Here is a 27,822-nt window from a genome sequence, read left to right on the forward strand (position 1 = left end):
AGTCATGTCAATTACCTTTGATCTTTAAGTGCAGGCCAGTGTTCCTAAAACTTCCAGACTGACATCCCTGAAGGCTAATGCCATCTTCTCTTCCATCACAGTGAACAGCAAGCCTGGCTTCTGCAGGTGCTCTCATCTGTTTGCAGAAATCCTGCACAGCAAGAGCAGGGCCACGGAGAGCTATGGGCATATTCTTATGCTGTTGAGCAGCTTGGATTGAATTGAGTGTTGTCGAATAAATGGTTAAAAGAGATTTCTTACTGTCCCTTATGGATGAATTCAGTCAAAATTGTTGTACCAAGATGCACGCGTGTGTGTGTGTCTGTGTTTATGTGTGCACACATGTGTTTATACATGTATGTCCGTTTACAGTGTGTGTGCATGCATGCACGCATGTGTTGTGTATAGAGATACATCTCTTCCAGTGCCTCCATCACTGGGAAGGTCTCATTTAATGCCTCTGAGATGCTGGTGGCGCTTGTGATGTGGATACCTACACGAGTTCCTGGAGAGGAGTCACTAACCCGTTTCCACAAAAGTAAGCCCGTCAGTTATAATGATTTTTTTTTCACGGCCTAAAGTCTGGACTAAATTTGAACTGGTGACTTCAACGTGAGTGACTCCATAGCCCATTACCAGTCCCCTTAGATACATAATCCACTTTAAAGATAAATTTTAAATAGTCTGCTATGGGAAATGTAGTTAGCAAGCTCAGATATGCTTACATTTAAGATCTCTCAGAAATGCACTTACAGATTTAAGGAAAAAAAATCTTTGCGTGGAGTAAAATGTGCATGAAAGATGATTCATTTTATTAGAGCAATTAAAACATTGGCTCCTGTTTTCATCCATCATACTCGTGAAATAAAAATATATTGGAGAAAAAATGATATTTACATGGAGATAAAATTTAAAATATAAGAAGATAAAAGTCCATTTTTTTTTTCTGAAAGAAGTAACTGAAAATCTGCCATAGGTTATAATTCAGGCAGAACCTCATCATTATGGACCAGGAGCCAGAGTGAGATCATTGTGGAACAGGAGCCAGGGTGAGCGCAATCTCTACCCAGTATTTTTTGAGGCACAAATGTAGCCAGGAGTGAGTCATTCAACAGGGTACCACAGAGGTGGAGGGTCTTGGATATAAATGGGCAAGACTGCGGTACAGGAAAATCTGTCACCTTAACCTTGGACGTGCCGTCATCAGCTCCCGGTGAGTTCACAGAAATCAACTTCTCTGATTCCGGTCTGTGCCTTAGGCCACGTCCACACTGCAGTGATACTCCAGGTGACTCATAAATTCGACTGTCTCTGCTCCCAAACTCCAAGTGATATAACCTTTCTTTCTTGGGTTGCAAATAAGTTCTATAAAAATAACATGGGGAGTGATTCATCTGTGTGGACTTTGCTCATTGCCTTCCTCTGAGAATGTACCAGTGAAGAGAAAACCGGTGTCTTGGGTCCTGTCAAGGAGAGGTAGGAGAAGGAGGGAGAGGGTGAGAGAGGGACGGCTTTCCCTCACCTTGTCTGTTTGTTCAACACTTGTCGGCGCAGGGCATCAAGAAGGACGCGGGACTTGGAGAAATACGAGGGGCAGTCCCTTGGGGCTAAACGTACTACCTTGCAGACCTGTGTTAAAGGGTGAATGAAATCATTCATATATTCTTTCACTCATCAAGCATGTACTGAGTTTTTATGAATTGGTAAAGAAAGTCAATAATACAGAGTTCCTGCTCTCATAGAACTTATATTCTAGTGGTTGAATAGATCGAATACGCAATCGAACAAATATATAAAATACCAGCAGGTGGGTGGTAAAGCAAGGTAAGGAGTGAGAAGGACCAGATGGTCATGCTAGTCTACATAGGGTGATAAGGAGAAACCTCTTTGATGTAAGAGGTGCCCTTGTTCAGTGCCCTCCTGAATAAAGTGAAGAGGGAAGAGTATAGGGAAGCTGCCAGCACAGAGCTGGGCACATGGTTAGCCCTTAATCCGTCATCACTCTTATTATAATTACTGTCATCATCATCCTTGATAATAATGGTATATATGAAGCCTGCATGCCCTTTTGAAAATTTGAGAGTGTATAAAATATTATAGGAAGTTTTTTTTTTTTTTAGGGCACACTTATACTGGAATTCTATATCTATGTATATAAAGATCTTGATTTTCAGTTACAGTTTAACTTGGGAGATAGCTAATCATGTTCAAAGGAAGATCAACAAAGGCTGATTGTTTTGTGTGGTTAAATATCTTGAGATTCCCCCCCCCTTTTTATCAATTAAAAATGTCTTGCCTACCTACATCGTGTCACGCACTGGGGAAACAAAAATGTAAAATTGAGACTTTGCCCTCAGGAAGCTTATAATCTTACTTTTTTCCCCTTGATAATTCAGGACTCTTGCACTGTTTGTTTGAATAGAAACTGCAGGAGGGATTTATATGCTGACAAGGCTCTGGAAAGTGTAGAAAAAATAAGTTGCATTTGAGTGTTAACTTTGATGTTTGTTTAGTTTTATAAAATATGTAAGAGGATTTTCCATTAGTGAATAAGACTTTCCAAAAGCTTTCAGAATCTCATGTCACAAGTAGTTAAATATTGCTACAGGGGAGTCACCAAGACTGACAGCTTGGAAACTGCAGTGCTATCTGTGGTTTAGGATGTGTGGCCAAAGTGAAGCCCCCACCTCCCATCTTAATTGAGGTCATGCAGGTCCAACAGATTCATTTGGTCTGAAAAATCCAGACTACATGGGAATCCAAAATTCACTTGGCAACTCTTCTGTTATCCTTTGGCCTTTGTAAGCAGCCTAGCACACCCTGTCTGGGGAAAGCTAGGGATGAGAGTCTCAGCCTATGTGTATTTCAGTGCTGGAATGAAGTAGAGTTGGGGAAAAGCGATTTGCACATGAGAGGCACGTGGGGTGTGTCACGTGGCACGAATGAAACGCACCTCAGAATGGCTTCCTGGGGTCTGTTGCTGCTATTGGCAAAGTCTGTGGCTTAGGTTTGGGACCGGACATGGCACCTGCTCAGAGAAGCTTGCCCTCACTTTAACATAGCTATGGCTCACCGCATGACCTCACTTCTCTGGTGTTTGTCCTTCAGAGGAACATTCTCTTCTCTTCTACTCCATCCTCTTCTGTAGCTTCCTATTAGGTATGCATTTACGTATTCATTGGCTGTCAATCCTATTGTATGTGTAAGCCTTGAAAGGGCGGGAACTTTGCTTATTCACCTTTGTATGCCCAGCGCTTGGCCCAGAGTGGGCTCCCAATGAATATTTGCTGAATTAACGAGGTGAAGCAATGATGCACAATAGTGGCAGCAGTACCAACAATAAAACCCTGGGGACTCAAGAGAGTTTGGCTAAGGACAGTCAAAATGTGAAATCAGAGCGAGGCTTCTAATGTGTGTTTAGATGGCAGAGCACTTGGTGCCCTTTTTAGGACCATATGAAATAGTGACACATGAAATTAACTATTTTTTCTAAACTTTATGATACAAAGGTGGTATTATGTGCCAAATGTTAAAAGAACTGTATGGATGGGGCTAAGTCATTTGCATTGATTGCTTTTAATTATGTATACTTTTAACCTTTAAAAACTTTGTTTTTTTTAATTTTTAGGTGAGAGGTATTATTATTCAGCTTTAACAATAGGGCTCATTGATTCAGGCTACAAAGCATCCATGTTCTGGAGTAGGGGCGCACATTGATTAAAAGACACTGCTCTAGCAACATCATTTTTGACCTTCATGCTATCCTTCAGGTTATATCCTTTGCTGACACAACTGACAAAATCTGGATGGCTTGACCCAAGAGTAGACCCCTGCTGGCAAAATCTCTAATAATGACATTTCTTTGTGAATTCAGATAATTTTAAGAGAATTTGCTGGATACGACAGAGATTTTCTTAATGTTGCTGTAGGTTATTTATGTAGTTTGTTAGTCTCCACATTTCAACTAAGAGTCATTATAAAGGGCTCAGGATATCTCCTTTCCCCCTGAACCTCACTGCCTCACACATCATTCATCTAGGCGAAAGCCAGACCCCCTCTCTCAGAAAGTAAACTTCAGGCAACTGTTCAAACAACCCAGCAATGACTGATACAGAATACCTTTCCTCTCACCAGTTCTTCCCAGTCTTCTAAATACCTGCTGTTGAGGCATAGTGGAAGCTCATGGAAATTAGGACATACTGCCGGGAAGCAGCTAGCTAGCTGCAGGAACACACTTTTTCTCTGAATATGAAGGAAAAGGTGAGCCATCCGTGCGTTGTTGGACACAAGTGAATAACGAGTACACATCTGAAGGGGAGGAAGGAAATTAGGGGCTGCATTTAAACACACATACACATGTTATCAAAGATGTGGGCTGAGATTTTTGATTGTGGTATCTCAAAAAAATCATACTTTCATATATTGCTTAATGAATTTAACTGGAGACAGGGTGATGCATTAGGCAAATCTAGAAATCTCTCTTTTTGAATGAAAACATGCTGGTGTCTGATGTTTGATGTCCCATCTATTGACAGGAATTACCTACACCTAAATTTTCAGACAAGTAATGAAATACAAATTGTAGGCACTTGGGCATGCAAGGACTCCTTCTGCAACACCTGTCTTTCAGGTATCATGGTGGAGGTGTGATTGTTGCCATTACAATAGAACTGTGGCTGAGGGACTACAGTTAACTTTTGGCCTTCCCTTGAACAGAATCGAAAACTTGAGGCACTCCAAAAATGCATATGAAGCTTTTTCTTGTTCTTTATGCACATTTATTTTCTCACTCAGTTTTATCTGAATAAGTACTCATAATAGACATTCTTCCTGAGATGCAGTCAGTTACTAAGGATAAAGGGGAAGCCTGCCCAGAAGTGTCTGATTCTGCTCCCCAAAGGCATAGGTCACCTGAGAAGATACTAAGAAGCAACTGCAAGGACCAGAATCTTAGCCAGGGAAAGGTATGTGTGTGAGGTTACCAAAGTGATCCACAAAGAGAAGCCAAGTATGAATTGAGTAGTCAAGCCATCAAATCAGAACCCACTGGATCTGAGAGAAGGGGTTCCTAAACAAAAGGGCAGAAATTAAGGAGGCCAGAGCCAAGTGCTGGACAAACAAGTAAGCTGAGGAAGGAGCCCCATAAAGCAGGTAGGAGGTGGGGGGCAGTAGTCTTCTTACCTGCTCCCTGTATTTATAGGCAAAGGCCTGCCCTGAGTATTGAAAGTTACAGTGAAGGAAGTAAAGAGCAAATATGAGGGATCCTGGGCAGAGGTCAGGGCAAGATAAAATCGTCTGTCATAGATAGTCCAAAAAGTCTCTATAGTTTTCATGGAATAGCTGAATCCTGATGGTAAGTCATTTTCCTCTTGAAGTCTCTGAGTCAAAGTGACTAGAAAACAAAGATGCTAATGGATGCATACAGCTTCTGGACTTAATTATATATATAATTGGTAATGTAATAGTAATTATGCAACTCTAGGTGTGTCTTTACTTTCTTCCAAATGTGTTTTCTCTTTTGAGGCTTAAATACCCCAGAGCTTTAGTTTGAATTCCCACAGAAACAGACCCCAGGACAAAGATTCAATGGCAAATAGTTTATTTGGGAAGTGATCTCAGAAAAGTAAAGAAGTAAGACAGAGAAGGGAAGGCAGCCAATAAAAGGTTTTGTAATCAAGGAAGTTATAACTGGAGCTCAGTCCTTCTAGAAAACTCTGGGAAACCTTAAAGTGATCCACCAAGAAGTGAAGCAGATGGAATATTTGCACACCAGCTCTTCTGTCATTTCCTGGTTAGGGCTGTGGTGGGAGATTAATTCCTTGGCACATCACCACACAAGCAAGCAAGCAAACCATCATGGTGGCCAGAGAATGCCTTCTGGCAAAAAATAGAAAAAAAGAGGGAGGTAATGGTAGTTGAGGCAGCCTATCCTGAATTGGTAAGGGAGAAGAGATGTAGGCAGGGCACTGCTGGCCTCTGCTCTATCCATGGAGTACCTTGGCTAACTGTCCTGGTCTTAAGCCCACATGGCCAAAAAAAAAAAAAAAAAATCGTAGACGGAAATGAGTGTCTTCATCAAACTCTGGACCTGGACTTTTTCTATAGGACCTAGATGGACAGCTTAGATAAAAACCTTCAACATCCCTTCACAGTCCTTTTCTCCCTGTAATTCACTTTTCCCCTCAAAGAGGAAGTATGATTGTAATGGAATCACATCCATTATAACAAGACATACACACTAAGATGTTCCAAACCTGAGCACTGGAAACCTATTTCCAAGCAGGAAGGGGATGCTGGACCAAGCAGCAGCAGTGATGATTCTCCCCTTGGGGAATCGCTGGTACCACTGTCATTCTGCTGCTTAATGAGTTGCTGGCTTTTTACGTTTTTGGTTCAAGCATGCCTGCATGATCCCTCTCTTGAACACAGCAATGCTAGAGAAAGGATATAAAATTAAAAATGCAAAATTAGCTACAAAAGTGAACATTTGTTCAGAACAAGAAAGGAAATCACAACAAAATTTAAATTTAGCAAAGCTTACACATATCAAAATATTAAAAATTCAGAAAAATAACAAAAATTTAATTAGCTCTTTGACACTCCTCTCTAAAACAGTTTTTTTACCTTTTATGGCTTCTTGCTCTTTGATTGCCTCTTCTTATGACAACAAAGACTTTGTAATTTCATTTTCTAGAGAGAGAATAGAAAGATAATTTAGTCTTTCCTCTAGCATGTTGACTAAAATTTGCTTTTTGTTATTGATGGTTTAAAAAAACTTCTTTCAGTTACACTACTCATTATTGGCAATGTTATGTAAATTTTTAGGATTGTTGTCAAGTTTTTGGAAAAACTCTGTCAAGCTTCTTTCATATATGAGCTATGAGATTTAGAAGAGTCTTCTAGACAACAACTTGTTTCAGACATTTCAAACCTTATTTTTCTTCCATGACCACATATAGTCAGTGCCCCCAAATGACCCCTTTACATCTCTATATGACCCTTGGCCCTGCATTCTCACACATGTTGGTACCCATGGTTGATGGAGTGGTGGGAGCCCTCTTGTAGGTTATTCCTGCATGGGATGACTAACAACAGTTTAACTCTGTGTGGAAATGGTTGTGAACCACATAGCTAGAAACACTAAACTCAAGCTAAACAGATTGCTAACTCATCTGTCCCCTAGCCAAATGCCAACAATGCCTGAGGCCACTCCTAGGCCATCCAACCAAGGAGAGTGCGGAGGGAAAGTTGGAGCTCAGTTGTCGTTGAAATTTCTTGCTTTAGGAAATGTCACCAAAGTATCTAACTGTGTATACTCAGGGCCTTGGGAGGGATCTCCGTAGTGAGGAGACCTAAAGTTGAGATTCTCCTTAGTTTCACTGCCTTTGCCCACAGCACAGTTTTTAGAAGCTCTCCTGGTCTTTGTTTACTTCACATCCTGTCCAGGAGACCTATATTCTAGCTCCCAAGGACTGGTATACATCTGTAAGGATCTTGCCTAGCTCTTTGCTTCCCAAATCATTGCCTCTGTGTGGCAGCCTCTCCTATCCAACCTAACTCTTCTGGATCAAGTCTAAGGGAGAGGTTTTAATGAATTTACCCCCTTAGGGCTTTGCCATGAGCTGTCCTGAGTGCTGGCCCTCCCGTCACCCCCCTCCCCCACAAGTGAGTGATAAGATTATGGTAGCTGATACCATAAATGACACCAGACAAATGGCTTTTAAGCAAGACTTGACCCCTATTGCATTCTACAATATGGAAGAGGTGAGTTTTATCCCATTTAGCTTTATGGAAAAGCAATTTATTAACTAAAAGTGATCAGCCTATCCTTTATATGAAAAATATAGGGGTGGGGAGGATTTTTCCATCATAGGAAGATATAGAGCCATTGACTGGAATTCAGTTATCAGGGAAGCAGGTTTGCCTTTGAAATGTTTGGATAGATTTGCACCACTTCTTCCTTTTCCAGCGTGAGTGTGAGGGGGAAGGTGTGAGGGTGAAGTTTCTAGAACATATTCTGAGTTATATTGACCAGCCTCTTCCAGTGTGTGGAGGTTCTCTGGGGGAGGCACTTCTGTTTGCTAAAGAATCTCTTTACTGAGGTTCCTTTCTTGTAGGGTTGGGAAAACCCAAAAGGTGGTTTATAAAGCTGTTCAAAAGAGTTTCTTGCCCTACCTCATCAGCCTCTGATACTCATAAATACGTTTTGAAGTTAAGAGTAATTCACAGACTCTCTCCAAGTGATCTTTGACGGATTTGGTTTTGTGAAAGTAGCCTTGGGATCTGGACCTGCCATAAAAGGGCCCACACTGGCAAACTCCATCATGATCTTGAATTAGAACCTCACTTTTGCCCATGAGGCAGCCATTGTAATCACAGGGAATGATAGTTACATACGCTGGTGATTTGTATGAAATTATTTTTGAGTTTATTATTTAATAAAGAATCTTCAGAAATAGGCAAGTAAAAAATGTCATTTATGTCACAGATGGAAAAGCTACATATATGTATTAATGGAATTCATTCACTTGTTTATGGACCCAAACTTCTCTTGGGACTCTACAGAGGCATGTAGACCTCTCTCAGTTTGACAGGAAGGCAGATTCGTCACCAGATATTATCTGTGAATAGCCCCAGCTTATGCAGAAAATTCTCTAGGAGGCTCAATAAGAGATTCTCTTCTTTAGCAGATAGTCTAGAAAAATGTTGAGGGGAGTCAGCCCAGAGATTTTCAGCGATGTTGGTTGGTTGTGCTTTTGTGGAGCAGACCAAGATACCTGGGCCATCCTCACCACCCAAAGAATCTCTGTAAACATTCCTCTGGTCAGCACTTTTCCATTATAGGAATTGTTAAAAGTCTCAGGTGTCATCCCCCAAAACACATGTTTGTTTCTGCCAAAACATTGTAAAAAGCATCCATCTTGAAGATGTGAGAGAAACAGATACTTGAAACTGCAGTGTGTGCTCTGCTTGTTAAGACTTTGCCGAATAAAACTTTTATGTGTGGGGAGCTGTTTTGCATGAAGCTGGTGCCAGCCCCTGTGAGCAGGTCATTCCCTAACTGTGGTATGGATGCCGTTGGGGAATTAGAAGGTTTTAAAGTGATTGTAGGGATTTCTTTTGAGCTCTCAGTGCTTCAAAAGAAAAAAAATATATGTAAGGAAGAGTCTATTCCTGTCAGAGGTTCAGCAAAACCTGGACATAGCTCTTGTTTCTTTTGTTTCTGGAAACAAAGCATGAGATTTGCTTGAATCCTACACATGGGAAGCTCTAAATGTAGTCATGCTTTCTGGTTATTTTTAGTGCATGGGTCTCCACCTACTCTCCCTTCTTATTATTCTCAGCCCCCTCCCCCAGCACCATGACCCTATATTTAGATCTGAAGCATCATCGTGAGACGCTGTGTAACCACAGCAAGGTTGTGCCTGTAAGTGTGGCAGGATATGGGGTTATTTTGCCTAATGGAGGAGATATCCATTTGGGATGGTTTCACCCTCAGGGGGATAAGGCTTTGCTGTATGTAAGAAACTTAATTAGCAGGCAGGATCTCTTCTCATTTTGTAGAAGGAAGCATTTTTGTAATAATCTGGCATTCATTGCACAAAGCACTGCTGTCATGTATTGCAAACTTTTTGGAGTAGATTCTTAAAAAATATATATATATATTATTATTTTATTTCTCTCTCTATATATATGTGAGTATATATATAAAAAACCTCCACAGGAGAAGGGTCATTTTATTCATATTTGGGTAAGATAAGAATAATTCTGGTTAATAACAAATTTTTCATCCAGAAAGATGTATATCTGCTTTTGAAAAAAGAAAATAAATATATAAAGATATATCAGGAAATGACCAAAAAGAAAAAAAATAATCAATGCCACTGTGTTTGATATTAATTTTAATAGTAGCTAAATATGTGCTAAGCACATTTCATGTGTTGTTTCATTTAATCACCATGTGACATATCCAGTGTGTTGTAACATTCCCATTTTACAGACAAAGAAGCTGAGGCTTAGATAAATAATCCACTCAAGGTCCCTGAACTGGTCAGGTTTCAAACTCAGGTAGACTGACTCTGGGCCAGAGCTTTTAGCCATTATCCTCATTGCCCTCAGATAAAATTTTCTGATGGTAAAAAAAAAAAGGGGGGGATGCACCTGGGTGGCTCAGTCGGTTGGGCGGCTGCCTTCGGCTCGGGTCATGGTCCTGGGGTCCTGTGATCGAGCCCCACATCCGGCTCCCTGCTCAGCGGAGAGCCTGCTTCTCCCTCTCCCTCTGCCTACTTGTGCTCTCTGTCTCTCTGTCAAATAAATAGATAAAATCTTTAAAAAAATTTTTTTCTGATGGTTCATGTTACCTTGTGTGTGTGAAGATAAAGTTGATTGTGACCTGGGCATCTGCAGGTGGCTGAAAAGACCAGAGTCTGTGATGTCACCCTTTATATAGGCAGAGTCCTTATTGTCCATTTAACTCTAGGTCTTGATTCAGAAATATTAGAAAGAGGTTTTTTGTCTATTGCTTGTCCTGGAGTAGAGTTCTCCCCTATAGTTCTCTTGCTACTGAAGGCCAGGCGTACAACTGAAAAGAGTAAGTTTGGAAGCTGCAGATTGGTTTGAAGCAAGATGTTCTTTGACTAGCTACTATTCCATTCCATTAGGATAATTTCCTTTCCTTCCCATTTCTCCTGAAAGTGCCTTATAAAACCACGGGCTCTTCAGAAATTGCCCTTGTCACCCTCCAAATGCATCCCTGTGCATGAGTACAGGGTCAGGATGAGCAGACACTCTCTGAATGGGGGAATGGGGAAGGATGCACTCCAAACATGGCTGGGCTTTGTTTATGGGGAAAAAAGCAAACAGTGGGAGATAAGCTCTCAGGTCTGTTGTTTAGACTAGCATATCACTGCTCACCTAGGGCAAATAACTTGCCTTGTTCCTTTGCAAATCTAAAAAAAAAAACAACTTTTTTTCCCTTAGAAAATACCCAACTACACTTGTGTGCTTTCTCTTGAAGACAGTACTGTGGTATTTGTATCTGAGAACTTGCATTTCATTATTTTCTTCTTCTGAAGAATGGTGTTGGGTGCAGCTAAGCAGTTGTAGACTTGATATCAAAGTTTCGTGTTTAAAAAAACACCCAGTTTTTAAAATGGGGAAAAAAACCCTGGCATTTTAGGGAAAGGTTTTCTCTGAAGGAGGGAGGGGAAAACTATGGAGAATAATGAATTCATCAAGCTGAAACTGCACGAGGCAGCGAAGCGCTCAGGCTTCAATACATGGCAAATGGAAAGAGAGCTCCCATTACTGTTGAGATGCACAGACACAGCCCTGCTAATCACTTGGTCATGCTTGGGAGACACTAAGTCATCACAGGCCATGACATGGTGAGAACAGGGTGCCAGGGGTTTGTTGTAAGAAAAAATTGTTGATTTAACATCCATAACCAGCAGCACTCCCTTCCCCGACCCTCATCCTCAGAAGACGGGCCTTAGTTGGAAAAATGCTTGTGTGTGTGTGTTTAACTCTTTAGATTCAGCACATTCGGAAATCCTATGGGAGGTAAAAATTGTTGAGGAAGGGACTACTTCAACCAAGAGATTACTTTTTATTTATTTCCACAATTTATTTCCACAATTTTATTTATTTCCACAATTCTCTCATATATGGAGATGCGCAGTATTAAATACAAAATAATAAACATCGACATTTATCGAAGAGTCACTTTGAGGCAGGTGTTGTTTTGAGTAATATCTGTGTATTACCTCATTGATTCCTCCCAAGAGCCCTGTGAAACAGGGTACCACTATTGTCTCCATTTTATAGAAGATAAGTAGCCTGCCCAAGGTCCCATAGCTATTGAATAGTGGGACTGAATTTGGAACTGAGATTGTCTGACTCTAAAGCCTATGCTGTTGACCACTGTGCCCTGTATTAGATTATGTCCTTTGAAAAATCCAGTGAAACCAGATGACAAATTAGTTGAAGAGAGAAAGTATAGTTTTCCATTCTTTCAACATGTATTTTATTAAGCATTGTGGCAAATGATGGTAGAGTGGAAAGACAGACCTGCACATTGCTCCAATTTAATCCCATTCTTGCTGTGATGGAAAGACGCATTAGGGCCAGAGGTGGCATGGAGGAAAAGGCATTCCTATCTCCCAGGATTGCTGTAATGTGCACTGCTATGTAACTAGTGACTAGTATGGTATCTGGCTCTCTTAGTAGTTACTCAATAAATGGTAGAGTCAGGAAAAGGGTTCACATGGGTAACATTTGAGCTGAGACTTTATGGATAGTTAGAAGTTTTCCTGTGGTCAGGATGAGAAAAGGGATTACAGGGTGAGAGAAAAGCATGTGTAAGATAGGAGACCGCCTAAACTGTCTTGGAAACGACACTGGTTCTGTGTTGCTGGAGAGTAAGATGGAAGATGATGGAGTGGAGGTGAGAGAAGGAGCCACGGTTGTTCAGCTTATGGGCAGAGTTATCATGGACATTCTGTACCATGCAGTTGGATATGGGTTTATTTGAAGGAGTGAGGATACCATCGAAGTAATGTGAGACAGTGGAGGTAGAGAAGCAGCTCCTTGGATGATGGATGGAAGGGGTTGGGGAAGTGGTCAAGACTAGAGCGGTCCTGGGTGAGATTATGTGAGTGTGACCTGGTGGTATATTAGATGAGGAAAGAGGAGATGGGCGGAACTGAGGATAGATTGCTGGTTTGAAAAAAAAAAAAAATAGTAAGCAGGGCTACCATTAATTTGATGAGGAATACAAAAACGGTACAGACTTAGATTAAAAATTGTGAGGTTAATTTTGTCAGCTTTTTCAGGTTTGAGGTTTCTTTGGGGCATGGCTGAGGGTGTCTAAAAGATGGTCGGACACACATGATGCAAAGTTAGGCAACAGACCATGTCTGAAGAGGAGCCATCAGTCAACCTGGAGGCCGCAGCTAGTGAATTTTACCAAGTAAGGTGATCATTCCATGCGTGGCAGTGTAATACAGAAGGTGAACATTAGTACTACACGAATTCACAAATCGGAGAGACAGAAGAGGGTTCAGTATGCCGCAGACGGGGTGTTTAAAAGGACTTCATGTAAGAAGGGATTCGGGACTAGAAGTTAAGCTTTCCGTCGGGTGGAAAGAAAAGAAGGGGAAACAATGGTTTTGTACAGCAAAGTCCTTGGGTTTAGCAATGTGATAGTTTAGAAGCTTCCCTTGGGAGATGTCCATTTCAGATATTGGATTGTTTGTTTCTGGAGGTTATGGGGCTTTAGGAATTACTTTAAAAGGAACTCAGGGCTCAGAGACACATGTGCCATAGTATGCAATCACTGTGAAGCCCTCTTCTGAAATTGGACGGCTGAGTATGCCTAATGTGTTGGTGACAGTTTTCCTCTAAAATAAAATTTCAATTTTCATCCTAATTACCAAATACTTACTCTAGTTCTTATTATGGCACCGGTCATAGTTCTAAGTACTTTAGATCTATTAACCTTAATTTTCACAATACCTATGAGATAGGGACTCTTATTGTCCCCCTCTTACACAGGAGGAAACAGAGGTGCAGAGTTTGAGTGACTTGCCAAGCAGCTAGTAAGTGACTGATAATGGATATTGAATCTAGATGTCCTGGATCCACTATCTTATTCTGTGTCGTCTCTCTCTGGTACAATGTCCAGATAACCCAAGGACTGAAGAATCCCAGCCATGAGCAAGCTTTCTATCTTTTGAGAATCTCAAGGGATATTTATGACTGGCAAATCCTAGGTTAGAGTAGGAACAGGGGTGGGGGTAATACTGTAACACTGGATTGGGGCTGTGTGTTTAGTGCCAAATCCAAGAGCAGAACCCTGGTAAGTTCAAAGGAGAGGCTTAATGCCCCATAAGGCCAATCCTGAATCACACATTAGCACCCTTCAAAGAAGGGCCTCTCTGGCATGTCCCCACCATGGGGTCTCAGGAACTGGGGCCAGACCTCATGCCAGAGAAAAGGGGGAATGCTAGAGGGGCTTTTCAGTTTTCAGAGTCAAGCCAGTCTAAGCTACATCTGTGAGTCTACCTGGCTAGCTTCCCAGAGAAGAGAAAAGACAGAAGGGTGGGAAAGAGAGACAAAGCATGGGAGCAAACTTCTTTAGGGTGGGCTGTCAGATCACGTGAGTGAAGGAGAAGAGAACGAGCCCATGTGCACAAGCTTGCTGTGGCCTTCAGCTCCAGGAGTGGTTCACCCCTTTAAGCATGTAGCAAATCAGCTCTAGGCATGTGTTCCTCTGAGAGAACAGTAAAGGGAAGAGACCTTGAACTCCTTCAAGAAGCCAAAACAGCCTACAGTTTTCATTTCCTCAGTTGATGCGCAGAAACAGTTTCCTACTCGATACAATGTAGCTATACATTACTGGGGCAGGATGGGGTACATGCATAGAGATGGCTCTTTCTGCCCTGTCATTGAAGAGATTGGCATTCAGAAGCATGGCACAAGGCATTGGGAAACAGAGACACAGGGTTGGCCATGGTAAGGATGTGGATAGAGATCAAAAGATAGATAACGCATGTGACTTTGTAGAGTTAGCGCAGTGTCCGGGAGATCTTTCTTGATTCTGGTAGGATTAACGTAGCACATTTGAATAGATGATATTCTATTCTCTGTGTAAAAAGGGTGAGAGCTGAGTTTTAATACACAGTCTGACACTGACTGTGTACCTTAGGCCAGGAACTAGCAAACTTGTTCTGTGAAAACCAGACAGTAAATATGTTCCTTTTTCTCTTCAGCTCAGCCATTACAGCACAAAAATGGCCTTAGGCAGTATGTAAAGTAATGAGTATTGCTGTGTCCCAATAAAACTTTCTTTAAAAAACAGGTGCAGGTAGGAGGGTGGAGGTCAGGGGAGTCAGATATGGCCCTGTGGCAGTTCTTTGCTAACCCTCGTTTTAGGCAAGGGCCTTGAATTCTCCATGTCTTGTTTCCCCATTCATCCTATTGGTAAATTATTCTCACCCAACAACTCAGGAGATTGCAAGTGCCTGGTATTATAAATAATTCATAGATGAAGGAAGGCTGGTTAGGGAGTCAGGACACTTAGTCTCTTGGAGGGCCAGGCACCAGCCAGCTGTGGGACCTTGTACTTATTCTCAAATTTTAAGGAATTTTTCAGTTCTTACATTCCATGTAGAAGGGTTTGAGAAAGTGCTCTCCAAATAAGAAGTGCCATTAAGACTAAAAATATAGCTAAAAATTTCACAAAGTAGTCCCTTCATTTCTTAGATTAAAAACAGAAGTACAAGTCCTCACTGGAAAATTAGTTTGTGTAGTCTCCAATTTGTTAGGGTTTTTCTCCCTAATATCGTTGGGTGGCATTAGAACTTGACTGCAAAGGGCTTGGCAGATAAGGTCCAATGCCCTAGGAGAAGGCAGAGGAAATGTGCTAGTCTCGAAGATTGCAAAGAAAGTTTTGCCTACACGATTCAAGCCAGTAATGGATCAATTATCGTTTCTCCAAACAATGCAAGAAACAGACATAAGAGAGAAGGAAATGACATTCCACTGCCTTTAACCCTTTTAAGAATATAAATGTAACAGTTCTGAGCATAGTATATGGAGAAGATAATTTTGTCTTTGCTCTGGATGCTCCGTACCCTGGAGTCCACTGTGATTAAACTAATAGAGGGGTTGGGGGGAGCTCCAGATTCACCTACTTCCCCTCTAGGGCACTTGATTTAAGGCTGGACGCAGAATGGAATGTGCCTAAACACTCTCTTTCTCTCTCCTTCCTTATGAAAGTCATAAGAGTAATAAGGAGGAAGGGCAGGTTCATTTGAGTACAACCTATCATTTAAGCACACAACAAAACACAATCTTCATTATTGAAGAGTAATAAAAATGAGTCTAAGTGGCAGTTAGGTTCCTACAAATAAAAATTGCTACCGTTGCCTGTCTTTGTGAAATGAAGAGATGAATGTTACCTTTGTTCAATGAGCCCATAGTTAAGAGGTGTTTAACATTGAAGGCTATTGCTTTAAAAAGATATTGCCAAGTAAATGTCAGACCAATGGAGACACTGGATTATGAAGGTTACACCTGCCAAAGGTAAACTGAATCAAACAGCCAGTGGCCCTGACAGGGTTTAGAGACTCACCCAATAGCTAAACATTTGCAGCCTCATGGAAGAACGTCTTCATTTCATTCTTTTCAACTTCTTTTTTTTTTAACCTGGGTGTGCTTGAGTAGATGGGGGGAGGAAGTACTATGTGTGTTATACACACACACACACACACACACACACACGCACGCACGCACTTTTAAGCGCATTTTCTCCATTGACATGCTAGATTATACTCCTATAGCTTCAAGTAAGTATTAGTTTAGAATTATTAAAGTGATTTATATTTTGCATATTTATACATCTTCCACACCTAACAATTTCTTCATACTTTTTGTGTTAGCACTAGCAGTTTTGTTGGATAGACCTTTCCAAGTAACTTGAAGGATGTTTCTATTAGTTGATGTTAGACAGACTGCAAAACATGCTCTAAAATAGACTTAAGCCCTGGGAGAATTGCAGAGCTAATGAACTTACAGACAATGGTTGGACCTATCATGGACAGTAGCCCTTTTTGCAGTCTTCAGCATAGGGTAAGACAATTTGATGCTGAGCTTTTTGGTAGAAGTGGTTAAAGTGATCTATCCCAGGTATCTGCTCTTTGAAATAGAATTATGTAAAACACCCAGCAAGTGGTGGGTGCTCAACAAATTGTGGTCCTTTCCCATCGGTATGCGAGGTGTTCTGGTTAGTCCATCAGTTGCCTGTTTTTGAATCTAAGGATGGCTCTTTGCAGTAGAAGAGATTAGATCCCAGACTTCTGTGTCTCTTGTACCTCCCCTCAAGCCTTAAAAGTAGAGCAGCAGAATACTAGAAAGAACTGAAGTGAATACTCCCAAAATTCTGTGGGTGCCTCCTTTAACAAGCACTGAGTATTTCCAAAGTGTTTGAGCATTATTTACTTCTCTGGCTAGATAGAGATCAAGGCCAGAATAAAGGAAGGACCTTCCAACATCATCCAGTGAATTGGCAAGACAACTACATGTTCTGCACTTTTCTGATTTGCTCACATTGGGCTACTGGCTTTACCAAAAATGAAACAGAGTCTGCTTCTTTTTTGTCTCCCCCCTTTCCATATCTGTCCTTGATCTGACCAGATTGTTGTATTAAAAAAGTGGTAAAAGATAAGACGTTGAAAGAAGAATGTGAAGTAGAACACTGATGGTTCTTTGGTTGATAAGGCATTCTGATCTCATTTCTGAGTCCCCAGTTGTTTATTTTTATTAAAAATGTCTGTAAGGGTAACTGTTCCAAGTATATTATCCAAGATAATGACATTAACTAGCTTTGCTGCAGAATCAATAGGAGTAACAAAAATATACTGCTGATTAAGAGTGACACAAAATAAACATGTTAACTAAGACAGGTAGCCTCGACAATTTAAGCATACATCATATGATGTTTAAATCCTATCCGCAGTTCCTATTTTGGGGAGGAAATTTAGAAATTACTTTTTAAAGTATTTGTATTTGTAGCCTGCTGAGATAATTCTGAAAAAAAAAAAAAAAGAAAAAAGAAAAAGAAAAGGCAACCCAGAAACCACCCTCCCTGTCCTCCAAGGGAAGAAGAGAAAGAATGGAGGGAGGTGGGAAGGGAAATAAACTTGTATACTTCATCCAGGGAAAAGTAATTGAAAATGCTAATTCTGTGCCCACAGACTAAAACTTTGAAGGACAGGTCCTTGTCATTGGACTACTCGAGGAACAGCAGAGCAGAAATAAAAATAGACCATTGACCAAAAATATCCCTTTCCAACTGAGAAGTTTTAAAGGGCTGCTGCCCATTTTTCTGTTTAAAAAATTATAAACCAGTCTTTTTATTCTTTACTTTGAGAACTTTGGAGACTAATGTATATGTGGTTTAGGAATAGAAATATTATGATTCTCAGTTTAAGAAATGTTGAGATCTTTTTAGTGCTATTTTTTTCCCCCTTTGGAAAATGAATTATCTGCAAGGGTCAAGTTCGGGTTATTGTCACAGCAGACATTTCAGAGTCTCAAGGCAGTTAGCAATTTTTTGAAAAGATGAACATAGTTGGAAATTACCTACTTTTTTTCTTTAAATAAACAGAAATGTTAATGATAATGATTGCATTTACCATAATCATTTCTCTCCACTTTAGCTTTAAGCTCAGGAATTACACTAGGGTTTGTGACTGATTTTCAGCGATGTAACCAGTGGGGTGGGGACACTTATGGCAACATGGTTTTGGGCAGTGCCCGATCACGTACGACATTAAAAACGAGGCATACACTTAACTGGTTCGTGAAAATCAAGGATGTTGTCAGAATGCAGGGCTAGATTTAGAATCCGTTCCTTCCTTCTTGCTTTCTTTTCTTCTTTAACATACATTTATGAATCCAGCACTCTCCTAGGCACACAGCAGTGAATAAAGGAGACTGAAGCTCTGCCCACATTGAGCTTACATCTAGGAAGAAAGCAAACAAAGAAGGATAATAGGCAGCATGTCAGAAGATAGGAAAAACTAGATAGAGGGAAGGAGGGTGGAGATGTACTTTTCTCTAGGGTGGTCAGGGAGGACTCCCCTGAGATGACATTTGCAAAAAGACCTGAAGAAGCTGCTGGGGTAGTTATGTGGCTGGTGGGGAGGGGTGTTTCCTGGTAGCGGGAACAGCAGATGCAAGCGCCCTGAGGAAAGGAGGTGCGTGATATGTTCAGGGAAAGCGAGGTCAGCAATGGAGGGAAGTATGCCGGAGAGAACAGGAGGAGGTAATGACGGGGAAGAAATAGGGTCAGGGCTACATGCGTAGAGTCATTTAAGTCCCTGACAAGGCTCTGAAAGAGATGAAGCCATTTTTGGGGAGGATTTTGATGAGAGGAGTGACATGATCTCACTTACTTTGTAAAAGATCATTCCAGCAGCTGTGTAAGGAATAGACTGAGGAGAGGCAGGGGCAGAAGCAGAGAAACCCACTAGGAGGCAACTGCACAAATCTAGGGGACAGGGGACAGTGGCTTGGACCCTTGAGGTATACATGGAAGTGAGGAGAAGTAATTAGGGTCTCTGGATATACTTTGAAGGAGGTTCCAACACGATTTGGTGGTGGTTTGGATGGGGGTAAGAGAGAAAGAAAATCTTTGAACTGCAGGCTCTCATCCCACAACCTTGAAAACCTGAGACAGTTTCTCACTCTCCTGTCAGGGATAACAACAAAAACATAGATGTGCACTTCATTGTACTTTAAAAATTGGAAAGCTTTTATTTACATTATTTTGTTGAACCTAGGCAGTAGGTATTAACTCATCATTCAGACTAAGGAATGGATAGATGCCCAGTGATATTAAATACTCTGACCAAGGTTATATAGCTGGTCAGTGGCAGAGCAGACACTTAAGCTCAGATTTCATGCAGAATTGGTGTCATAAAGATAATCTTCCTTATTAAGTGCTGGGACCATAGCTTCTGGTGTTCCAGCATTTCAGTTATCTGAGAGTCCTTTGAGGACCTAAGTCAATGCAAAACATCTCAGCTACTACTGTTAGGAATTCTTATGGTAGGTGAACATGTATTATCTTTTGTCTATGAAGACAGAGGTGCTGACCTACAGTAAAGTACATCTGACCATGAACTTGGTGTTCTTTTTTCTGGTAACTAGCAATGGATTTACCCAGTTTGGGCCGCTGCACGCTCGTGTAGTGACTCTTATGTACTCCATTGGCAGTTATCTGTGGTTTAGGAATGCCTTCTGAATTATGCGTAGAAATAGAGCAAGACTCATTAGCTTAACAACAATTAAAAATATGACTTTGACCGCTGAGAGAATGCTAACCAGCTAACGAACTTATAGTTACCATTATTTTGTGGGTGCAGGCAACGACTGGCATTGTTTTAGCATATCAAATGCTTTCGCAGTTGAGAAAGCCAGCTGGGCACACTTCTTGGTCTGATGAGTGGATGTAGGGCTGAAGAGCAAGTTGGACTATCTATTAATGGAAAATATTATAAATAGGGGGAAAAAAAGCCCTACCGATTTAGTTCATCAGAGGTAATAATATCTAAACACCTTAACCTCAAAATCATTAGTCTTGAATATCTCAATCAATATGGATTCTCTCAAAAGTCAATTTGCCGCTACAAATATGATTGTTTAATAATTCACAAGTTGTGGGCCTTCAGGCTAGAAAAGGTGAGTGTAGCTGAAGGAAAAGAGGTAATCTCCACCTCAGATAAGATTTCAATTAAAAGAAGAGAACGTCTATGAAGTAGAGTTTAATGTTATACGTGACAGTCGCATGTATGTGTGTGTTGAGCTGTATGTCCTCCTGGGGAGATATCCGTTTAGTTCAGTTTCATTGTTCACTTTCAGATCAGAGCTATTTAGCTATTTTCCTGAAGTATCATAAATATTTTATTAAAATGTAGCAAATTTTGGTTTTACTTACTAGATTAAAAACAATAATTTTAAATGGCTAATGACTGGTGCCAAATCATACAGACATTTTTCTCTGCAGTATTGGAGAGAAAGGACATATGAATCTTATAAGGCATTTTGGTAACTGTTTCGTGGCTTTTCTTTTTTTATATCCGAGAAGGTGATAAACTTGTTTTGTTAATTTTGCCTTTGGAGTAGCCCTTGCCTGATGTCATCAGTTTGGATCCTGTGAATTTCCAGTCCTTGTAATTCTTCCAAACATGTCATTTTCATGATAAATCTGTTCACTGAAAAGATGTTTTTAAGCCCAGCTTCAGGAGAGCTCTCCCTTATCCTGCAGTTGCACGATGTGGACATACCAATTACTAATGGTGCTTATAGGTCGTGCTTTGATTCTCTTCACTCTATTCTCCATCAAGAATCTTCTGGCTTAAGAATCTCTTTAAGCTGTTATGAGGAGAAATCGTTTTTTACATATTTTTTTCCCTCAAACAGCAGTTTTTGCAGCCACGGACTAAAATGTTCCCTTCTACGTTACTTTACAATGGAATAGATAGCTATTGGAATGGGGGTTGCGGGGGTCACTGCTATACACCCAGGAGAATGTCCTGTCACCTGAATGACTTGGTCCTGCCCCCACCCTGGGCCACACCCCCATGTAGGGCTGGGTGACCTTTCTGTCTATTTGCATAATCTTCCTTCCTTGGATTTATTCTCCATGCCTGGGTCAAAAAATGGGGCTCATTAATAAACATTTATTGAGCACCAACAGGGTATTATGTTCCAAATATATTCCCTTCCCTGTAGGCTTGGAATCTACAATTTTGGCTCCCAGCAGTCACCTCTGCCCTGATTTTGAGAAGAGTAAGTTATCTAAGCAATTGAAAGGACATTCAAATATTTGTGAACTTCAAAGGGAGATAGTCCTTCATCTAAAATGTCCTTTTAGATGGTTAAAATTTCTAAATATTCTACTTGTCTAGTAAAGTCCAGTGAACTGTGAGTTTCTGGGATGCAGATAACCCTGATAAGGTTAAAAATATTAACACTCATAGATAATAATTAGGTTATCAAGTTAAAAGCATCTGTTCAGTTAGGTATGAGGACTTTAGAGAGAGAGAAAAAAAAGAACCTCATAAAAATTGAAGAACATTGTCAAGGTCATTGGCATATAATTTTTAAAGTCATTTGGGCTAGGTGCTGTTGTGCTAAAAATTCGATCAGTAGGCAAAGTTGAAGAAGACACTGTTGTTAGGATGTGTGAAGCTTTTTACTGAAGCATGATACATAATTGGAAATGCCTTTAGCAAAGTCGCGTTTTAATGGGAAAATACTTTGTCATGCAGTTTTTCAATTAGTATTCACTAATTCAAATTGGTTTATCATTTAGCCAACTGCACATTAGATTTTTAGTGATGCATTTTCTCATCTTCATTTTTATTTGTGGATTTTCCAGTTGATAGTAAAACTTTCAGTGCCTTCACTAATGTTTCTGCGAGTGGTTCGTGGCACTTTTCTGCCTCTTGCAACACCTGAAGAGTAAGTTAGACATCACCATCAGTGGCTCAGTCGAACCTGATTTTGGTGAAGGGTTATGGAATTGGAGCTGTTTGTATTAGAATCCGGGGTAGGGAAAGGGATGCATTTTAATTTGAAATAAAGAAGGTGTTGATTCTTTTATGTGCCCTTCTCGCTTCCCTTCAGATTCAGAGGAATCCACCCATTTCAGTTTTGAAAGGCATCCTCCATCTCAGATTTAATATTCTTCTTTGCAGATTTCTGTACGAGGGCCCATAGTCCGAAATGTGTTTCCTGAACAGTAGGCAGGCAATCATTTAAGTATTTCTTAAGCACTGAAGGTGAACTCATCATTAAACAAGCTCAGAGGCTGCAGTCAATAGAAACATAAAAGAGATTCTCTAATTTTTTTCATTTTTTTTTTTTTTTTTTACAATTTGGTGGAAGAAAAGGCTAACCAAAAATCAAGTTTCCTGGCGTCCATAACAGACTTCAACATTCATTTATTCATTATTTAACGAATACCTCCACAGATACATTTCCTGCTGTCAGAAGATTTCATGTTTAAAAATTGCCCTTTTTAGGGGTGCCTGAGTGGCTCAGTCGTTAAGCATCTGCCTTCGGCTCGGGTCATGATCCCAGGGTCCTGGGATGGAGCCCCGCATCGGGCTCCCTGCTCAGCGGGGAATCTGCTTCTCCCTCTCCCACTCCCCCTGCTTGTGTTCCCTCTCTCGCTATCTTTTCTTCTGTCAAATAAATAAATAAAATCTTAAAAAAAAATTGCTCCTTTCCCCCATTAGAACAGAAGTTTTATGAGGATTGAGAACTTTATGGCTTTGTCTTCTTCCTCGGACTTAGAATAACAACTGGCACATAGTAGAAATTCTATTATCTATTTGTTAAATGAATGCATGAGTGATTGAATAAGTGATTAAATATGTACTTAAGGAAGATTTCTCAAACAAACTGACAGGTATTCTGAAACCTGAAGGTTGAGTATGCGCTAGTCTAAGAAGAAGGAAGAGTAAGAGTAGAGTATTTAGTAGCACCACCTCACAATGAACTACTCAGGCGCTAACCTAACAAAATGTGTACCAGATCTCTATGAGAAAAATGACAAAACTCTGCTAAAAAGAAATAGAAGAACTAAGTAAATGGAGAGATATCCCTTATTCATTCCAGGGGCCTCAGGAACATGCTTAAATGAGGAGACTAGAGCCAGAATGTTGAGCGGGGATGTGAGGAAGGGAGAAGGGTCCCTCGGGGTAGCTAGGTAGCTAAATCACAGGTGAGCCTGCACCCACTGAGGGCATACAGCTTCCCAGGTGGGAGGGTCGGGTTTCTCTTCTCTGATCCAGTCCCCCTGGTTTCTATTTACAAGATGACTATTATGAAGTAGAGGTGGTGCCCAACGGTTTGGGAAGAGTGAAGATGAGGAAATGGACTTGCTAGGGAGGATGAATCCTCACTTTGTTCACAGTACCAGAATTATAATCTATGAATAGCCTGGGCGACTATCTGGTGCACCGTTTGAAGCAAAATTAATGGAAACAATTAGTCCTTTGGGGAGACTTTGTACTCCACTCTTCCCTTATGATGAGATTTCTATGAAAATGTGCAGGTCAGGGATGATAGAGAATTGCAGGGATATTCCTAACACTTACTGGGCTAGGGCAAGAGCGCACATGGAGGCTCACATACTGCAGTTGTTTGAAAGCTACAAATCAACCTAACAAATAAATAAAGTGTCTGTTGTACTTTTATGATACACCATCGTGGATCCTTTTTACTTAAAGTGTGATACCGGCCACACCAGTATCATCGTGGAGCTCATTAGAAATATAAACTTTAAGGACCTACCTCAGATTTACTGAGTCAAAATCTACGTTTTAACAAGATCTCCACCTACTTTGTTTGCACATCCAGCTTTGAGAAACACTGCTCAGAGTGACCTGGAAGGCCAGGTTCTAATGTATAGTTCTCAGACTTCTTGGAGTGATGGCCTAGAACATGGCAACATGACAAGACCTGTCTCTCAACCCCCATCTCCTATCCTGACTCCCTTTTCTTTCCATTCCTGGCTCCTTCCAGTATCTCAGAGTGCCTTGTGCACACATGAATGAATACCCCAGTCTACGCATTCATACCCATTGAAATACTTACTCTTTGGCTTCCCTTCGAGCCTAGGAATGTACTGTTGGCAGGACAGTCAGCCATTGGGAGGATGGGTTCAGGCCTGAACCCCTCAGGCTTAGGTTGACAGGGCTAGAGAATTCCAGGGTCCCAGGACTTCGAGGGTCTAGAGGTTGAATGTAGACTCTAGGTGGGCATATCCCCATGACGCTTTAGACTTCTTGTGCTATGGAAAAGGGCAGGGTTCACGTAAGAGCCCTTGCTCTGGTCTAAGGGTAATATTGGATAAATGTATCCTTTTCTCTGGGTATGAGATTATTGTGGTGATGGCATTCAAGCTGCAGTGTCTTCAACCAAATGAGGCGATGAATAGATGGAAACGTGCCCTAGAAAACTCATCTACACATTAAAAATGTAGAGCTGTTGAAAGGCATCCAGGATCATCAAACACCTTAGGGGCTGACAACTCTAACTGCGGTCTGAGTTTCCTGTCATTCAGGAGGAAAGATATGTTGTGAGCGATTTAGGAGACTGACCCCTGCCACAGTGAATCTGAGGAGTGTGTGTGTGGGGAAACGTGTACGACTTTTCAGTTGCATATTTGACGTGCTCATAATAAATTTGATTTACATTTTCATGATTAGTCCAAAGCTAGCTCCCTAAAAGATATTCTGTACCCTCTTTCAAAATCTGACTCTCCATCAAATGGAATTTCTTTAAAAAAAAATGTAATGAAATGTGATTAGTGCAAATGTCTGTGAAATTTATTGTACTATTAAAATCCTATTGGGTCTTTGTTTATGAAATGTATTTTTCTGTATTTGAGGTTTAGGGAGGCTTGATAATGAGGCTTTGAAGATTCATGGCCTCTTTTCTATGGCTTAATTTAGGCTCTATATCAAATATGTAAAATAACATTATATCTTCCCACCACCTCTGTGGGTCATATATTTTGTTATTATTTCCCTGCCGAGTTTTTTTTTTTCTTCTCTTCTCCTTTTATAAATACAGAACTACTAATAGTAGGAACATTTTTAATATAGAGAGCCATTATCTAGAGCAGAGAGGAGTAAGTGTGGATGATGATTTCCCTTCCAAGTCTACCTGTAGTGTTAGGTGGACACATAGTGGTTTGCATTCAGTGTCAGCTGCTACCCTCATCCCTCTGTATAACTCATTCATTCTGTTTTAGGAACTGTGCATTTCATGATGTACTGTGCGTACCTAATCTCCCCATGGCCCCATCCTTCAGTTTGATGACCTGCTCATCAGAATTGCCATTGGCCTACAGAAATGGACATGCATGGTCCACTCTGCAAGGAGAGAAGGGTGCTGGCAGCACACCTGTGACTTAGGGAATCATCCATGGTTTTTGATCCTCTCTCCCTTCTATAAGCAATTCTTAGGTCCTGTGATTTTCTTTTTTCTTAACCTACATTGCACCAGTGACTTCACATTGAATCACACTTCACGTAAAATCTTAAACATGGCCTGAAAGTCCCTGTCTGGTCTGGCCTTACCTACCTCTCTCCCCTCATCTCGCCCCTTTTCCCCACCCTGGGCACCTGCCCAGCTGCCTTTTTTTAGATCTTTGGACTCAACATACTGCCTTCTGCCCCAGGACCTTTGCACCTGCTGTTGTCTCTGCCTAGAAATCTCCAGTTTTTGCCTGGTTAATACCCACTGTTTCCTCAAATATCTGTTCTATCATCTCATTGTGTTGGTCAAATTCCTTTATTGTGCTTCTTTTCAATAATGTGGCTTTGAGTAATGTCTGCCTCTCCAACTAGACTGAAACTCCTTGAGATCAGAGACTGTGTCTGCTTTAGCTTTTCCTCTGTCTTCCTAGTACTTTCCCTAGAACGCTGCACAGAGTGGGTCCATATTGTCCCTTGTGGGAAGAATCAGAGAACACTGCAATTTTCCTCTTCCCTGAGTTTTTCTAAGGACAGCCCTGCATGTTTAATATTTGCCATCATGTCATCAAATTACTTTTATACGTTGGTGACTCATTTAAAAATGCTTCATTTGGGAATAACGAAGGGGGATAGACAGGTGTTCATTCAACTTTTACAAGAGAGGGCCAGTAACTACTTTAGAACTATATGATTTGATGCTGTTAGGGTCCCAGAAAACACAAACAGAAGGCTGTCGTTAGAAGACTGAACTGGCTAAGGGATTTTATTAACTCTGAGCCCAGTTTTTATCCTGACCCCAGAAAGTGCCACGTATTCTATCCCTCTACCTCTAGGCAAGATTGTTTTAATTCCCTCAAGTGATGGTGGTTTTTACCTCAGAAGGCAACTCTGTTCCCACCCTTAATAACTGGTGCCACAGTCAGAATGCTTTTCCTGCTGCCTAATATAAACTCCTCTTGCTATAATTTAATAAGCCTGTTCTCTTTGTCCTTTCCTCAGGGAGAATCTGTTTTGATAACTATTCTTTACCTAGATGAATTACATTTATATAGTGCCTTACACTTTACAAAATGTTTTAAGTACATCATCTCATTGAATTTTTGAACAACTCAGGGAGCTGAGTGTCATTTCCTTCCCTCTCACAGAACAGCCCAGAGAGATGACAGAACTTACTCAGAGTCATGTGATTTGTACGTGACACAGATGGGTCTTGAACCCAGGTGTTTGCGTTTCAAAACCCCAAGCTGTTTTCCCCATATCAGGAGCCAACCTCGGTATGCAAGAAGAGTGATAGTCTATCTGGTTCTTCTCTGGCTTATGACTATCATGTCACATTAATGTATGTTTTCTCTGTTGCTGTTTTCCACACCTGCCTTCAATGTCACTGTTCTTTTCGGAACTATATGGTTTCCATGTGTGATATTGGCTACCTAGTCCTGAATACCGTGTCTTAAAAAAAACAACAACAAAACTTTGGAAGGATTAGATGTCAAGGACTCCTTCCATGGTGTACTTCTATTCATGCCTTCTGGTGTGTTCCCGGCTTTGTTGTTTAACCCCAGGATTTGTTAGCCTAACAGTGACTTTCACAATTTAGCATAAAAAAAAGAAAGTTCCTGCTTGTGGGAACCCAAGATCTAATGGATGAGGTGACAGAGGCCAGGCTTCACAGATTGAATATCTAGGCTGACGTGTTCATTTATATCCCTCTGTCTGTCATGCCTTCATGTGGGAACATATTTTTAAACATACACAGACAAGGGAGTTTTAAGCACTTAGGTCTACTAAGCCCTGTCTTCTTAGAATGAAAACAGAGAGGAAATCAGAAAAAGTCGAAGACTTACCCAGAAGGAACCCAGTCAGGTGGAACTAAGCAGGTCCCCCAACATTTGGTGGTGCGTGGACGACATTGGGGCCTCCCACTACGGTCACCAACCTGGTGCTGGCCCTGTCCCCCATCTGTAGTGCGAGGGCTGCTCCCTCACATCTTTGAGCTGCTTCCTTCCCCTCTCTAGTTCTGTCCATTCCTTTGTGTTTATTCCATCATTTAGAACTAGAACAAAGCTTAAAGCATGAACTCAGGAGAACAAAACACTGCCAATTTTTCTTTATTAGGACCATATACATGAGGCCAAGTTTGACTCTTACTTTAGAATCATTAACAAATGTTAGGTAAAATAATGGCAATAATGATCTTGTAAGAAGAACCATACTAGGTCATTTCTTTTAAAATGAATAATCTGTAGTAAAGATTATGTCA

At 40.9% G+C, this 27,822-nt stretch overlaps 1 protein-coding gene and 1 long non-coding RNA gene across 5 annotated transcripts in view; one reads left to right on the forward strand and one right to left on the reverse strand.

Annotated features, from left to right (window-relative positions):
- ESRRG (estrogen related receptor gamma) overlaps positions 1–27,822 on the forward strand; it is a 615,169-nt gene that overhangs the window by 132,869 nt on the left and 454,478 nt on the right. The window lies entirely within an intron of this gene.
- Positions 6,151–27,545, reverse strand: LOC113933189. Its single transcript, XR_003523288.2, has 5 exons — positions 27,407–27,545; positions 24,175–24,370; positions 18,359–18,527; positions 6,625–6,690; positions 6,151–6,434 (listed from the first exon to the last, which is right to left on the reverse strand). It is a non-coding gene; the product is annotated as an uncharacterized LOC113933189 (long non-coding RNA).

The sequence above is a fragment of the Zalophus californianus genome, chromosome 10, assembly GCF_009762305.2.
Source record: "Zalophus californianus isolate mZalCal1 chromosome 10, mZalCal1.pri.v2, whole genome shotgun sequence".
In the NCBI taxonomy this organism is placed as follows: Eukaryota; Metazoa; Chordata; class Mammalia; order Carnivora; family Otariidae; genus Zalophus; species Zalophus californianus.